The 17,730-nt window shown below is 38.9% G+C and overlaps 1 protein-coding gene across 3 annotated transcripts in view; it reads right to left on the bottom strand.

Moving 5' to 3' along the window:
* OLA1 (Obg like ATPase 1) overlaps positions 1-17,730 on the bottom strand; it is a 282,107-nt gene that overhangs the window by 96,453 nt on the left and 167,924 nt on the right. The window lies entirely within an intron of this gene.

Below are 17,730 nucleotides of genomic sequence, written 5' to 3'. Positions count from 1 at the left end.
AAAATAAAGTATTTGACAAATAATAAATAAAAAAAACAGCTCATTTTGCAAGTCACTTAAGCAATCAACAGCGTTAAAATTTATTTGAAACTACAACTAATTTTTCGTTTTGGACAGAGTGGCAAGGGGTCAGAACTTATGTCAGGTGAGGGAAATTCCAAAATTCTGAGTTGTCACATGGACATACTGGGGTGACAAATATCTCAAAGGAGATTTCCCTAACTTTGGAGATGCTTCTTCTCCATTCCAGTTTTGCCTACAGGACAAATGATGGGAAATCCCCCGAATGCGAAAGATAATAAACAAAAACATGGATTTTTAATTTGTAACCATGGCTTTGAACCATTCTGACATCTATCAAAATAGAAAACTGTATTTGGATAAATTTGAGGGTTGGTTCACACCAGAACGCGGCGTGGGAAACCCATGTTCGGAGCAGAAAACACGCACGGCATTCGAAACACAATGCAGTTGCGATCTGCAGCAGGTGTCAATATTAAGTTAATGACATCGCAAACACAGTGTGTTTGCCCGCAGCAGATCATATAGTAAAGAAGTACCATGCAATGCGGTTTCAGTGAGTTCCAATAGTAGTGCATCAACTACTTTTTGTGCGGTGCAATTTCATCCCATTCAAAATGAATGGACTGAAATCATACTGCACAGAACTGCATGTGAATTGCACAGGAATGTGGAGGGCGTTCCTGTACAATTTCTGGTGTGAACTGGCCCTCAACCATGAACTCTACAAAAAACGTCTTCATAGTTTGTGAAAATGTAGCATACTCCACCTCTAAATTCAACCATTCTCTTAAGGCTGCATTCACATTTCTGCATTCATTATGTGTATGGTTGCAATTTGAGATGTGCTGCTATTCATCTTTATAGAAGATGTGTTTTGCTGGTACCCATCTGTTTATGTGTGAACGGGCCCCTAGGCCTCTTGCACACTGCTACTTGAAAACGCTCAGTTTCAATGTGCCTGTACACACAGGAGCATAAACAAACACTGCATATTGATCAGTACAAACAAAAACAGAAATATGAGTTGCCAGTCAGTATTTTTTGCGTGTATACTCACAAAAATGCACAAATACACGCAAATACCACACTTCCTGCTTTATGTGCGCATACTCTCAAATATGCACGCTTGATATACAGCCCATCCTAGTGGTTTTTCTGCCAATAATGTCTGATGCTCATACATCAGTACAGTGTGCAAGAGGCCTTATATGTAGGTTACAGTAGTTCAACCTGACCCCTAGCAGCTGAAGCAGTTAGCATTCTCTAGGCTTTGTGGCAAGACAGACCTCTGGTCCACCGCTCATGTGGACAGTGATTGAAAAGGTTAGATACACTATTTAGATTTCTACTGTTCCTCCCACAGGAAAGCAGCACCTACTCACATCATAAGGATATACGGTATATAATAGCACCAGCATTAAGATGTGCTGGAGAGCAGTATGGTTGGACCCCTATTGCTGACTCCTCTCCATAATCCTCACACCATTAGGATACATTTTAGGCCATGGACACGTGACCCCAGGTGTATAAGAGCTCTGTATACTGAGAAATTTACATAGCATTTGCAAAGCTTTTAACAAACTTCAGGCAGCTTTGTTAATGCTTTTTAAACCACTTGTCATCCTTGGGCTGTTTATAAAATGTCCTGGTCTGTAAGTGGTTAAAACAAGCTTATGGCTTCAGCTGCAGCTCACAACAGCTGCTCGATCACTTTTAGGGTACCAAGAAGGGCTGACGACTCAATCTCCTTGAGTAAAAAAGCCAGAAGAGACAAGCATCTTGTCACTTCCAGTTTCAGTTCATTCATTCCTCTACATGATCTGTGTTTGATTAACTGCAGTGGAGGGCAGGGGAGACTTTGAAGGTCTAATAGACCTCTGATGTTTCCATAAAAAGGACCTGTCACCTGCCCATTGCTTGTGATAGCAATAAGGTGAAATGGAAAAAAAAACAAAAAACACTAAACTTTCAATAAAATAAAATCATTAAAAAATTGTAAAAGCAAACCCCCCCCCCCCCCCCCCGCACATATACATGCAAATGTGAGTGTAGGGCCTGCATGTGCATGCGAACAGCAATTGTGTCAAACATTTGAGGTATCACCATGAAGGCCATAGTGAGAGCAATAATTCTACGGGCAGAAATCATGGTTTTGAAGTTTTTTAAAGCATCACCGACATTGCGAACCATTACCAGGGATGTTGAATTCATATTGCCCGATGCCCAGGAAATGTAGTTCCTGGCGCCAAGCAGGAAGTTTTTTTTTTCTTACCTTTAGCCCAGGCTTTCCCATCTGCAGACCTGGGACCGGCTCACTGCCGTCGGCTAGAGAGGAGGGAGGAGAGCGGAACATCCCCTCCCCACCCCTTTTTGTCCTGCCCGGAAGTGACATTATGATGTCACTCCTGGGTCCTCTTTGAAAGATTCCTGGCCATGGAGGCAGGGAAAGAATGTAATGCGGTGCGATGTGCACTGCATTACATTCAGGGGAACACAGAGGCGACATCCAGGGTCTTTTAGACCTTGGATGTTTCAATAAAGAGAACATGTCACCAAAAAGCATCCTATAGGGGACTTTGTCCTCTATGTGATAATATAAATAATAATAATAAAAAAAAAGTAAAAATAATGTAAGGCCTCTCAACCCCCACATATATGCACATACAAACGTAAAAACACGCTGGGGCGCCTACGCATGAAAACAACAATTGCGATACACGTTACATATTGCCACGCACGCCAGAATGAGAGCAGTAATTCTAGCACCAGACCTCCTCAGTAATGCTAAACTAATGACCTTTAAAGAAGCTTTAAAAGTGTCACCAATTCACGAGCGAGCACAAATTTAAGGTTTGACAAGTTGTAAATCTATGTACTAGTTGCAACCTCATCCTTTATGTTTTACAAAAAAGTAGGGTAATTTATTGCTTTTTTTGTGCCCTAAAATTCACTTACTTGTATTTTTTACTGAACTTTTACAGTAATATCATGCAACCTAAAAGATTGTAACTACCACTATTTTATTTTCTAGGGTCTCTGCTTTCAGAAAATATATAAAATGTTTGTGGATTTTGTGTAATCTTCAGGCCTAAAAAAAACACAACAACGGCTCTGACAGCAAAAGAGATAAAGGATAAGGCCGGTATTCCCCTTTCCTGAGAAGCACCCAATCATTACTCATTACACTGAAAGGTCTCTCCCCTCCCTGCTAGTCCCCAGGTGCGGTGCTTGAGTCAGGCAAAGAGGGGAGGAGGAGATATAAAGTGCAATGTTACAAATATTAAACGTTTAAGTCACCATAAAGCCTCTTTTACTTTTAAAAGCCCCAGACATTTCTAAAATCACCTCTGATTTAAATACGGTTTTGGTAAAATGTATTTGTTTTAATCTGGACAAGTAAATTGTCATGATTGACAAGTGGATTGGGACACCGATTTAGACCCTGGATAAGTAGTTTTTTAAAAATTTCCACACCTCTGATTTCACAGAAGCGCGCAACTGAGTCTCGACATGTTTATTACCTATTTATCCAGTGCAACCCCATCTTTTTTTTACCAATAAAAATGGCTATTATATTGTGTTTGTGAGTACTAAAATAGTTTGTGTATTTTTTCCTAAAAATATGCATTTGATAAACATTTGCTCAAATATGCGACACAGAAATTGAAACTGCTACCATTTTATTCTATCTGCTTTCAGAAAATATAGTTGTTTGGGGTTTTAAGTAATATCCCAGATTTTAACATGTGTGAAAAATTGTTTTGGACGTGAGGTGGTAAAGCAACCCTCATCTCCAGTTGGATGAGGTTAAACACAGGTATTAATGACAGGGCAGCAGAGTTCAAATTTGGGGAGGAAGAAGCAGCACAAGGAACAAATTAGTTTATGTGCTGACATGAAGTATGCTAATAGGAGGATAGAGCAGAGTGAAAGAGAAAAACTCATACAGTATACTATACTGTTTCTTCTTTCACTGTCCAATCACAGGCTGTGGTTGGGTCCAAAAAATCTGGGTTCAGAGCAAGTCGGTTGAATGATACTGGCCGTCAGATAGAGGACATCAAGTGGCAGAAAAACATGCAGCAATGAGGGTTCTCTGAATTGAAGGTGAATATTCCAGCTTTTTCTGCTTTATGTTATAATGAGCTTCGTTTTTGCCTGAAATTCTGCTTCTGCTAACATCTCCAAACTAAAACTGAAGGATGTTTTAAGTCCTCAAAAACCTGCTCGAAGTTGGCTTAAAGTTTTGAAAATGCTTTGTAAAAATTTGCTCTACACACTGTCCTAAAGGCTAAGTCTACCTTTCTTACCATGTTACATGTCGCATCCAAATTTAGGGTTTAACATGGAACCAAGCCCACCCAGCCAGCCAAACACTGTACATTGTGACAGAAAAAGTCAGTATACTACACAGAGAAAGCTCACTCCACAAGGAAAAGAGAAAAAGAATATGGTAAGGAATCAAAAAGCATTACCTTTATGATACCCTGTAAAGTATATTTATATAAATGTTAAAACTGTTTTATATTCATTTCCCTTACCACCCATTTCTAAAGGATTCAAAAAATAAGGATTAAAAATAAGAAAAAAAATAAAGTGAAAAAATCGAAACTGGGAAATCCACTAAAAATGTAAACAAGCAAATTAAATCTACAAAATGTTATGTTTCTCCTAGAATTATTATACACATAAACAAGCATTAAAATAGCAATAAATTGGCATTATAACACACAAAATGGTGCAGCATCAATACATAACATAGAAACCCTCACACAGCTCTGCATGCAATAAACAAACATTTATTAACACGGCCTGTGAGGAGAATATGGGAACAATGAAAAGAAACCTTGATTCAATAGCCAAAGAAACAGATACAGAGATGATTATTGGCATGGAAAGCTCTGTGAAATGATGTCTGCTGTGCCAAACATCCCCTTTTATAATCCTTTTTTTTTTTTTTTTTTGCCAAAAATCATTTCCCTGCCCCCCTTCCACCACCCAGCCTGCAAAAAGTGAGCCAAGCCAAAGCCTCCATTACACAATGGCAAGTGGCTTGCTCTGCTGACCCCTAACCAGCTGCATTCAGGCTTGGAACATCTCTCTCGGCAGGAAACCTAAAGGCCTTCTAGTTAGCAGGCTAGTGTGCATTCAGGAGTAGTAACTGCAGGAAAAGCCCAATGCGCTTTGTTTCTGTGGCCTTTATTCACAAAAAGATTAATCGTCTGTGAAATGGAAACTGCAAACAGCAAGTGACACAAAGTGATCCCTTCGAGTCTTCCCTGATCAGTTCTTGCCGTTGTACATCTCAAAGCTGCATGTGGTTAGGTCCTCTGTATAAGCAGATGTTAATCAAGAAGACTGCTCTGAGGGGTCAAGCTAGACCCTCGGAAAGATAGCATATTTAATGTGTGTGGTTAGCTTTTGTTGGGAACAAATCAGGTTAGGTCTCTATTTTTATAGCAAAGAATGAAGGGTCTTATTTATTTTATTTACAAATCTTTAAATGTCCGTAGAAAAAAAATGTGTTTGTTCATAACAATCAGAACCCCCCTTTCAGTCACCTTGTACAGTACAGAATGTTGCTAAAAGCAGGTTTTTGCTTTCTGCATTTTGATGTACAAGGCCAAATCAGGTTGCTTCCAAAAATGTAGAAAGGTAAGATTAAAGATGATTTAAAGAGAATGTACAGTGGATTAATAGGTTTTATTCATTATAGTCAGGATTCTAAAAACAATATTTTGTACTATTTTGTAGGATCATTTTGTACTGGCAAATGCAGCCAGAAGGTGGAGCTCTAGTTTCCGTTTCACATTTCCTATCCACTACCTGCTTTGAAGAAATAAATCTTATTTACAGAGTTCAACAGCTCAAGGTGAAATTTAGACACACAAATGAACAAGTCAGCAGTTACTAATCATCCTCCCTCTTTTGATGCCTATTTATGTGTAGAAGCTATATATAAAATTACAAAAAAAAAAAACTACTGTAATTCTTTCAACCTGGCAGAAATAAGTGTGATTATAGACTGTTGCATCCTGCCGCTATTTAAATCAAATGTGATATTTGAGTTAGGCTGTTTAGAGCTGCAAGAGTTTGTAGTTGTATGCAAGAATTTTTTTAATTTTTTGTAAACCTCTGTGGAAGGAGTCCAATCCTACCTTTTATTAAGTAGGGGAAAGAAAGTAAATGGCTTTGTATGTGCTTCCGTCAGTGGAGTTTCAGGAACCTGTGTGTTCATGGGGAAGCATCACTTCATCTGTCATTTGGAAAAATAGGGCATCTATGGCCAGGTATGTGACTAGTTATGATGGACAGTGATGTCGTTGGTCTTCCATTCAGCTTTGACAGATCTCATTGAATTAAGCCCAATGAAACAGAGCAACCATTAAAACAGGCCTTATATCAAAATACAAGCAATAGCTATTTAGTAGCAACCACATTCCCAATGTAAAAACCTCAGCAAATCACAACCAACCCAAACCTATGGCCCCAAACGACTAAGGCAGGTAAAAAAAAAAAGTGTCTAAAGGTGTCTCTTTATTTTAACGGTGATTTATTTTATTATTATTTTTTTTTTTTTTACAAATCTAGTTACCAAAAACTGTCCTTTGAATATAGACACAGAGTAAAAAGAAAAAAAAAAAAACCACGATACTAAACTGAAACAGACCTGGTACAGTTTATATGTCCATGCCCATACATTTTTTATTAATACAAAAATATTAAAAGGTCTGGCAATCAACATCTCTTTAGACTAACATTTCAGGGTACTTACCGAAGAATTTGTCTTTTTCTGTCACATCAAGAAATGTAAAGGGGGACAGAAGGGGAAAAAAAATTTCCAATAGCATAGCTAATCTACTACACCCCAGGGATGGGGCTCCCCACAGATTTTAACAAGTAAAGGGGATTGCTAAAACTTTTTAATGAAATCCAACATGTTCTGCCTAAAAGAATAATCACTTTTACTCTCGCCGTTGCAAATTTTCACTCACAAAAAAATGTTTAAAAGTGGCTAATGTAACACCGTTTCCTGCAAGGAGGAGATCAAAGTGCTATATTACAAATGCATTATGATTAAAAAAGCACTGTGCAGCCTTGCTATTAAATGTTCTTTAAACCCTAAAAGGCTTCCCATAGATCTCCCTTGGCACTGCATATACAACCTTTGACAAGTAATGTAGACCATTTTTATTCATTGCCTAAAATTGTAGGCAATTATGTGCGTCATACTGGCCACCTGCAAACTCTGAATGCCTACTCTGGTTGTCAGTTCAAGGAAGGGAAAAAAAACCCCTAATGTCGCAGGGGATTAATCTATGAAGAGAGTCCTCCTTAATAGCTTCAGCAGGTGAAATGGCCCAGCTGGTTACTGTGATGAGTGGCCAGAAGCAGCTTATGTACAGACATGCAACAAGACTTCACATAAGAAGGTGAAAAAATAAAAATGATTAAAAAAAAAAAAACCAACAATAAAAAGTCACATGAACAGACTGAAGCTGCTTTTCTTGATCTGTGTTGGCAAACTAACCCTGTGAATGCTAAAAAAAAAAAAAAAAAAAAAGTTAAAATAAGTGCCTGACATACAGGAAATAGATGCATTCAAATATCAGACTTCAAGCCAAAGCTTACAGGGGCCAAAAAAATTTTGCACTGGAAAAATGTTTGAGCTAATTCACAATATGAAAGCTGTTGCTGAGAGTAACAAGATTTTAACAGTTCAGACTAAAAAAAATATTCTGACTCAAGTTCTAATTAAACTGCTGTCATAGAATGTAAAAAACAATTTGTACAACCCAGTAGCTACACTACTGTAAATAAAACTAGGATCCAGGTAGCCAATCCTTGTAAAATATTACTGCTAATTTTATATTGAAACTCTTTTACTGCTGTCAAGAAAACATGTTTCTAAAGGCCCCTGCTAGGTTAAAGACATAACTGACTGGCTTCTGAATTCCGTATACTTTTTTTTTTTTTTTTTTAAACTATAGAAATTTAAAGCAGCCTGGCAGCAAATATATTTTTTGAAGTTACAGCAGTGTTAAACCTAAAGCCAAAAATTTAATAGATTGCAGCTTACCAGTCCTTAGATATGGATGCTGCATTATTATAATACAGGATTTATATAGCGCCAACAGTTTACACAGCGATTTACAAAATGAAGGTAGACATTACAGTTGCAATACAATTTGGTACAAGAGGAAACAGAGGGCCCTGCTCATTAGAGCTTACAATCTAGAAGGAAGGGTTGAGTGATACAAAAGGTAATAGCTGTGGGGGATGAGCTGATGGAGGAAATACAGTCAGGTCCATAAATACTGGGACATCGACACAATTCTAACATTTTTGGCTCTATACACCACCACAATGGGTTTGAATTAGAATTGTGTCAATGTCCCAATATTTATGGACCTGACTGTAAATGACAGTTTACTAGGTAGAAGCACGATAGGCTTCTTTAAATAGAAAGGTTTTCAGGGATTGTCTAAAGGTGGATAGATTAGGAGATAGCCGGACAGATTGGGATAGGGAGTTCCATGGGATGGGAGAAGCTTGGGAGAAGTCCTAGAGGTATGCATGGGAGGAGGTGACATGGGAACTAGAAAGCAGAAGGTCTTGGGAGGATCGAAGAGAGCAGTTTGGTTGATATTTTGAGACCAGGTTGGTGATGTAGCTGGGGGCATTATTTTTTTGTGTGCGTTTTTTTCTGGTTTCATCTGTTGATCTGGCCAGTAACACCTTCTGTATTAGAGTGCCCCCACTCTGGATGGAGCACAGGGGACAAAGCAGACAGTAGCATTGTTAATCTAGGGGGAGGGGATTGTTAGAAGGACTAGCACATTTAGATACACAAATTGATGCCAAACTCCAACCAACACTGCAGTTACACAAAGTTACAGCAATAGATTTGTTCCTTTTGAGATAAAGGTTTTACATGAATAATTAAAAGATGATCATTGTAAATGGTTTGTCTCAACATTCTTAACCGATACATTTGCAAGACAGGTTGTCCTGTTGAGAAACATCAAACTTACTGGCTAGATCACCATATGAAAAAAGAAAGAATACCTAATAAAGAAAACAAATGCAGCCATCACATCTACAGTGCCTTAAAAAGTATTCATACCACTTGAAATTTTCCACATTTTGTCACGTTACATCCAAAAACATAAATGTATTTTCTTGGGACTTTTTGTGATAGACCAACACAAAGTGGCACATAATTGTGACTTGGAAGGAAAATGATAAAATATTTTACAAATATATATCTAAAAAGTGTGGGGTGCATTTGTATTCACCCCTCCTGAGTCAATACTCTGTAGATCCACCTTTTGCTGCAATTATAGCTGCAAGTCTTTTTGGGGATGTTTCCACCAGCTTTGCACATCTAGAGAGTGAAACTTTTGCTCATTCTTTTTTTTGCCCAGCTTTGCAAAATAGTTCAAGCTCTGTCTGATTGGATGGAGAGTGTCTGGGAACAGCAATTTTCAAGTCTTGCCACAGAATTTAGGTCTGGACTTGGACTGGGCCATTCTAACATATGAATATGCTTTGATCTAAACCATTCCATTGTATCTCTGGCTGTATGTTTAGGGTTGTTGTCCTGCTGGAAGGTAAGCCTCCATCCCAGTCTCAAATCTTTTGCAGACTCTAACAGGTCTTCTTCTAGGATTGCCCTGTATTTGGCTCCATCCATCTTCCCATCAACTCTGACCAGCTTTCCTGTCCCTGCTGAAGAAAAGCATCCCCACAACATGATATTGCCACCACCATGTTTCACGGTGGGGGTGGTATGTTCAGGATGCTGTGCAGTGTTCGTTTTCCACCACCCATAGCATTTGCTTTTAATTTAATTAAAAAGTTCAATTTTGGTCTCATCTGACCAGAACACCACCTTCCACATTTGCTGTGTCCCCCACATGGCTTCTCGCAAACGGGTCTTCTTATGACTTTCTTTCCACAATGGCTTTCTTATTGCCATTGTGGCATAAAGGCCAGATTTGTGGAGTGCACGACCAATAGTTGTCCTGTGGACAGATTCTCCCACCTGAGCTGTGGATCTCTATAGCTCCTCCAGTTACCATAGGCTTCCTGGCTGCTTCTCTGATTGCTCTCCTTGCCCGGCCTGTCAATTTAGGTGGACAGCCATGTCTTCGTAGGTTTTCAGGTGTGTCATACTCTTTCCATTTTTGAATGTTGAATTGAACAGTGCTCTGTGAGATGTTTAAAGCTTGTGATATTTTTTTTATAACCTAACCCTGCTTTAAACATCTCCACAACTTTATCCCTGGCCTGTCTGGTGTGTTCCTTGGCTTTCATGATGCTGTTTGTTCACTGATGTTCTCTAACAAACCTCTGGGGGCTTCATAGAACAGCTGAATTTATACAGAGATTAAATTACACACATGTGGACTATTTACTAACTAGGTGATTTGTGAAGGCAATTGGTTCCACTAGATTTTAGTTACAGGTATCAGAGTAAAGGGGATGAATACAAATGCATGTCATACTTTTCAGATATTTGTAAAAAATTTTGAAAACCATTTATCATTTTCCTTCCACTTCACAATTATGTGCCACTTTTTGTTGGTCTATCGCATAAAATCCCCAAAAAATATATTTACGTTTTTGGTTGTAATATGACAAAATGTGGAAAGGGGTATGAATACTTTTTCAAGGCACTGTAAGAATTGGTAAGCTGCAATATAAAAATGTTTGCTTTTGGGTTTAACACCACTAAGTGCTTACAAGAAAACTAATGTGTAACTATAGCACTTACAAGTATTTATTACAATAAATCCTTCCCCTGACAATGCTTTCATCTACTCTTCTCTTCAGGTGGCTGCAGCCAGCTTTCTTCAAGCATTATCCAGGTTCAACATCTGCTTCCTGGATTGAGATGTTGCTTTAAATGCTAAATTCACCTTTCATAGCTTGTTACACCCATATCCAGTGTGTAACTTGTAACATGTTACTACATGCTCAACCCCCGCACCCCCTTTCCCCCAGCCCCCATTGTGACAGTGGTTCAGGGATCTTCTACCCACAACCAGTGTCATATTTTTTTTATTAAAAAACGCACAGAATTCCGTGAATGGGAAAACTACAACTACCGTTAGCCATTGCAGATAATGACTTGTAGTTCTCAATGAGCTACCAGGGCACTGATAAGTGCTCTAGGTAGTAAAATGATTCTGTCATTCGGTAACTGCCTGCCCGAATGATGTACAGACAAGACAGATACACTAACAGTCTGCAGGAGCCTGACATTGCTACCACGATATGCTGATTGCAGGTGCAATGCCCTACAGCGTCCTATTAAAAAAATGTTAATTTTTTTACCTGCAAAAAGATGTGCATTTATTATCTTCTTTTAAAAGATGACACAGTTACGTAAATCATGGTGTTTGTGAAGTACTTGACTGCTCATAAATTAGCCCCTTTTGCAGCCTTTCACCTTGTAAATTGCTGCTATGCTACAATGTAGCAGTCTGATCACTTGGGTAGAAGAGACTGAGGAAACGCTTTTTCTCTGCTGCAGCCTAATGACATCATCTCAGCCTAAGGAAATCACTTGACTGAAGATCAAGGACTATTTTTTAATGATAAAAAGGCAAAAAAGTTATACTGCCACTGTACATTGTAACAGTAAAATAAAATAAGCCACTCAGATCAGTTTGCCGCATTCCAGTACAGAACAATAGTGTTGGACACTTTTTTACTCTGCAGGAACGCATATGTAAAAGGCCCACTTGAACGTTTTAAAATGGTAACATGCTTCACAATGCTCTTGCTACATATTGAACATCTTCGTTTCCCCTGCATAAAGCCTACTGTATAATGGCTTCAGAAACGCTAAAGAAAACACTCAAGCATGCTGCTTGCAAGCAGTATACATGAAATATTCATATGCACTATTCTCACCTTTCTTGGCTCCCATGCCACTATGGAAAGCCTGACACCTTCAGGTAAAGGTGGGCATGTGACTCACTCCCCCTCTATGTGGCACCACTTGTTGCCTCAAGATTGGCCCAGCACTGTCACAGAAGATGGGGGTAGTAGTATATACCTTAGTGTGAGCTCCATCCAGTTGATCTGGAGCAATATACAGGGCTTTATTTCCCTGACCCCTATGACCAATTAAAGCAGTGTTAGAGTGAGGAAAGATAAGCATGTACTGTTGTAGTGTAACTGGTAATGATGCACAGTCTTCTATGAAGCCTGAAGAACTGAACATTGTGGGTCACGATTCTTTTTTCAAGGAAAAAAAGATTTGTACTCACTGCACCGGACTCTTGCATATTGGCGGAAGAACATCTCAAGCAGAGCAGTATGGCTTTTAGCACACATTCCCTAAAAATTACCAGTAGAAACATCTCAATGTTTGCTCTCACACACCAGCGAGAAAACAGAGAAGTGTAAATTGCCATAATTCATATATACCATGCCATTGTAGTTTGTTTTTTTTAATCCTCTAAGTACCCTATTCCTGCAGCACTATTGCTGGTCATTTGATCTCTCCTTGTTCTTTGGTATCTGCAGGGAAAGATCCTTGGGAGGGACTTCTATTACTACAGTATGAGTCAAAGATGACTGCCGCTAAATTTCACTTTGTTCAGATGGCATCTGCATCCAAGGCTCTTTTTCTACTTTACAGCTATTAGCAATTACATTTGATATATTTAATACGGATTTATATTAAAACTAAGCTTTTTTGTGAGTTTCTTACCGAATTAATCAGCATACTATACCTTGCCACCATAAAGTTTAGCAATAGAAGGACATGGAAGAGGAGGAAGGGATGGAGGAGGAGGGATGGAGGGAAGGGAGGATCATTTACCACAGTGTATACACCCACATGGGTGCCTCTATAGTCACATGGGCTGCACAGGTAAGAAAAAGGGTCAATTAAGAACTTAGAACTGAGCATGCTCAGTAGAGGACACCAGCTGGTCTACACAATCTCAGCCAGAAATGGGGACATGGAGAAGATGGGAGGGAACCTGAAGGTAGGATCAACCAGGTTTATTTCACTCTGCACAAAATGAATGCTTTAGGGGCTTTGTGAGTATAACTTGTAACGAGAGTTTTTCATAGTTTGCATTTAATGACACGTTAAGAATGGTTCATGCTGTGAAACACTTGTAAGCAGATCCAATGCTACAGATAGTAGGTAGCAAAAGGGTTCCCAGATCACCTATTTTGCTATAGCTTTATTTATTTTAACAAATTACAAATTGTTAGGTTTGGTACATTTTTAATGTTTGAAAACACATGATAACAGGAAATCAGGTTTAACTAATGTGTTAGAAAGAGATCCAATGTACAACATATTATTGCAGCACGTGGGAAACTAGGTGCACCAGGAAAAGGTGGGAAGGGCAGAATGTTAAGGAATTCTCATTGTTATCAAACGATGTAGTTTGCTCCTTTTCCCTATTCATTACAAGCACTGTTGGAAGGTGCCTATTATGCATTGATTTGCGTGGTTTGTATTGGCAAAACTGTCAGTATATAATAAGGGTGTTAGTTGAGAAATGAATCTAAAATTCAATTTCTGGGTCAGTGAGGGGCACAGATGCTCGTTTAAAAAAAAAATGCCTGTGCTTGCACAAAATGCATCAGTGTTTGGGATACATGTGAGTTGTAAATTATAGGCAACTATAAAACAATATTAAAAAAAAAAAAAAAAAAGTTGTACTGAATTTCAGAACTAGCATGGGTGTGTTCAAATAGGAAACATAGATGCTGCCACTCCTCATCCACCACCACCCAACCACGCAAAACCACAAACTAGCTAATCACCAATTTAAAAGGATAAATTCACCTTTGGGAACATGTTGCATGTTCCACCTATTTTTAGGGTGGACAATTAACATGGTCCCACTGCTGCAGCCGATGCCAGATACCCCCTCCTCCCTGTGACACCAATATGGGGAGAAGTTCCCCGTACTAGCTGTCATTATTTAGAAATAGTACAGCCATTCGGGACTCCACCCAGACATCCACATCATTCATTCACAGTGTTCTGCGAATGAATGAACGAACTACAAGTCCCGACAGCCATTAGTGACTGTTGCATTGTAGTTTTCAATTAACTACCACGGCGCTGTGGCGTGCCATAGTAGTTCATTGAATCTTCCTGTCAGTATCTCTGCTTGCCCGTACATCTCATACAGGTAAGAAGATATAATGACAGGTCTGCAGGAGACCTGCATGGCACTAGCGATCTGCTGATCTGCTACAAACAAAAAAAGACCGAAAATTATGAAAAAAAAAAACCCCAATATTTTTCACTCTTGGTTACAAAAAATATCTAAAAACTCAAAAGTTAGTCATAAATTTAGGATAAAATGTATTCTGCTACATGTCTTTGGTAAGAAAAAATCTCAATACATGTATATTAATTTGTGTGAAAGTTATAGTCTACAAACTATGGTATATACAGTATATTGGAATTTACGTAGCTTTTACTTTCTGACTGCCTATCACATTTCACTTATGTGAAATAATTAATAGTAATTTGGACTTTAAATTTGGTTAAAAACCCATAATATAAAAAAAATACCAAAAATTAAAAAAAGTTGATAAATTAGAAGACAATTTTGCATTTTGTGGCAAATCATGACATCTAGGAGTTTTTTCAATATTTTATTTGTTTTCAGCACACCAAAATACATGGAAATTAGATGAAAATAATCAAACAGCTTTTTAGTCGCAGACCTGTGTTATTTATTGCTCATGCATGCCACGGGTATATGTGGAACAACACCCCAAAACACATTCTCCTACTTCTCCCGAGTATGGGGATACCACATGTGAGAGACTTTTTGGCAGCCTAACTACAGATAAGCTCCCAAAATCCAATGACCACCTCCAGGCTTTCAAAGGGCATATTTCCTCATATCACTGCCCCGCTACCTATCACAGTTTCGGAGGCCCTAAAATGCCAGTATAGTACAAACACCCCCCCATGACTCTTTTTTGGAAAGTAGACACCCCAAGGAATTTGATAAGAGGCATGGTGAGTATTTTACAGATCCTTTTTGTCACAGGGTTTTGAAAAAGAAAAGATAATTTTTTGTTTTCCAAAAACATGTGGCAACAAATGGGATCTGCAAAACACTCACCATGCCTCTTAGCAAATACCTTGGAGTATCTATTTTCCAAAAAGGGGTCATTTGGAGGGGTTCCTTTTACTATCCTGGCATTTCAGGGCCAATATTAGAATCTTATGCCACACATCACCCACTCTTGAAGACCAAGTCTTTTTTGACATTTTTAGTTCACATGAAAAAACTTTTTTTGCTAGAAAATTACTTTGAACACCCAAACGTTATATATTGTTTTAAAGCAGAGGCCCTAGAGAATAAAATGGTGGGTGTTGAAATTTGTTTACGTAACAGTATTTGTGCAGCGATTTTTGAAACGCTACTTTTTTTGGGAAAAATACACTTTTTAGAATTTTAATGCACAAAAAACACTATATATTGCCCAACTGTTTGATAAATTATAAAAGATGTTAAGCTGATTAAATAGATACCAAACATGACATGCCTGTACAATGGCAACAAAGTACATATATTTTTATTATTAATAGGCGATGCTTTAAAAGCCTTTACAGATCATCAATTTATAGCTACACAGGAGGTCTAGTGCTAGAATTATTGCCCTCAATCTGACGTTCACGGCGAAACCTCACATGCATGGTGCAACCGCTGTTTACCGACACGGGGTCAACGCTTGCGCACGCAGGTGGGCAAGGGTGATTTTTTTTTTTATTTTGATTTTTTTAAATTATTTTCACACTGTCCCTTTCATTTTTTTTTTTTGGATCATTTTTAATGCTATCACAGGGAATGCAAATATCCCCTATAACTTCAATGGGCATTGTCATAGATTCTTTTTTGAGAAGTCTGAGGTCTATCAGACTCTAGATATCTCCTCTGCCCTTACATTATCTAATCTCACCAAGATCGGTGTGATTGGATGCTTTCCCAATTTACAAATGGCGCTGTTAATATCCTGCAAAACTGAAGTGATGAGATGCTTGTAGCTCCTGATTTCTTAGACTAGAGAGGCGATTATAGCCATTCTGATCTCTGCCGGCTGCATTCTCAGATTCCCCTGTGGGACAGGAGAGCCCAAGAAAACTGTGGAAGGCAGCGGGAAGGGGGGGGGGGGGAATATCCCTTCCCGCTACTCTTAAAAACAATTCAGCAGCTAATTGGCCACTAGGATTGCTTTTACATGAAAGCCGACCACCAGCTGAAAGAAAACAGTACCAGGATGTTACCTGTAGCTGCAGGCATCATCCCGGTATAACCAAAGTCCAGCAACATACCAGTACATTGCTGGTCCATGTTGGGCATATATGTAACAGCAGAGAACATATGATGAATCAGTTCGGTTGACAAATATGACCGCAATTCATTGTTTTTTGTAATGCCCATGTTGAGGGTTAGGCCCAAAAGAGTTTTAAATTCAGAAACCGTGATAGGTTTCCATGCGAATTGTCTGGCAAGAGCTCAAATTGGGTGGGCGGAGATGTATTGTTGTGCGTATAAATTGCCTTTGCCCACAATCAATTGATACAAATCTTCTATGAAAAACAGCGGAGGGGCTAAACGCTAGTGCTGGCCGTGAACAGGGCCGATCCTGCTAACACTGCGTTTTTGGGGACACTATACAAAGGAGGCACTAGTATAGTTCTGTACGTGGTCAATATCTTAATAATCTGTGCAAACATTATATTAGTAATGGCGGTGATCAGCGACCTAGAGCGTGAGTGCAATAGTGTGTGGGCAATCTAACACTAGCTGACCCTGGCTGGGTGGGGCGCTTACACCCTGACAATATCTGATGTCACTAGTGACAGGAATACAGTGATCAGTGAAAAATTCTATATACTAACACTGTACTAATGGCACTGGTTGGGTGACGGGGTGATCAAAGGGTTAATAGTGCTAATCTAACATGTGTGTGAAATGTAGTGGTGCTTTTACTTGGTGCCGTGTTTGCTTTTCTCTCCCTGGACCAATGGGTGGGGGGGCGCAGGAACAGGAAGTGACACAAGATTACGCCGCTTTACCAAGAACTGCTGCTCGCCCGCAAAATGCGGGTAAGCAGTTGGCAAGTAGTTAAAAAAAATTAAACAAAATTTTAAAAAAATCCTCAATAATGAGTGGAGTAGAGGTGGACTTTTAAAGGCACAGTAACAGGTCTTTGAGAGCCCAAATTCTTGCTGTTTCTTAGGTGTTCAAATACTTACGTTCAGCAGTGCAAGACAAATAAATTTTTAAAAAATCATACAATGTGATTTCCTGAATTTTTTTTTTAAATTCTGTCTATGAGTGGGAATGCACCTACAATGTGAATTTCAGACCCCTCCATGATTTCTAAGTGGGAGAACTTCCAAAATCGCAGGGTGTTCAAATACTTCTGTTCCTCACTGTATATATGTAAAGAGCTGTGTAAATTGACAGCACTATATAAGTACCTGTAGTAATAATAATAATAATGCCCAAGTGCTTGATGCGCCTAAGGCCTCGTTCAGACCATATGTGCATAAAAACTGATGAAAACTGACACACAGATTTCACTTGCAGAGACATCAGTTGACATTAGTTTTCATGCTCACCTCAAAGAGTATACACGTTGCAGATTCTGGCACAGAAAAAATCTGCCTGTGATACTAGTGTTATG

This window comes from Staurois parvus, unplaced genomic scaffold (genome assembly GCF_062004578.1).
Source record: "Staurois parvus isolate SC_StPar_1 unplaced genomic scaffold, SC_StPar_1.0 ptg000530l, whole genome shotgun sequence".
Classification (NCBI taxonomy): Eukaryota; Metazoa; Chordata; class Amphibia; order Anura; family Ranidae; genus Staurois; species Staurois parvus.
The sequence above is the reverse complement of the archived record's forward strand: the minus strand, read 5'-3'. Positions and strand labels throughout refer to the sequence as shown.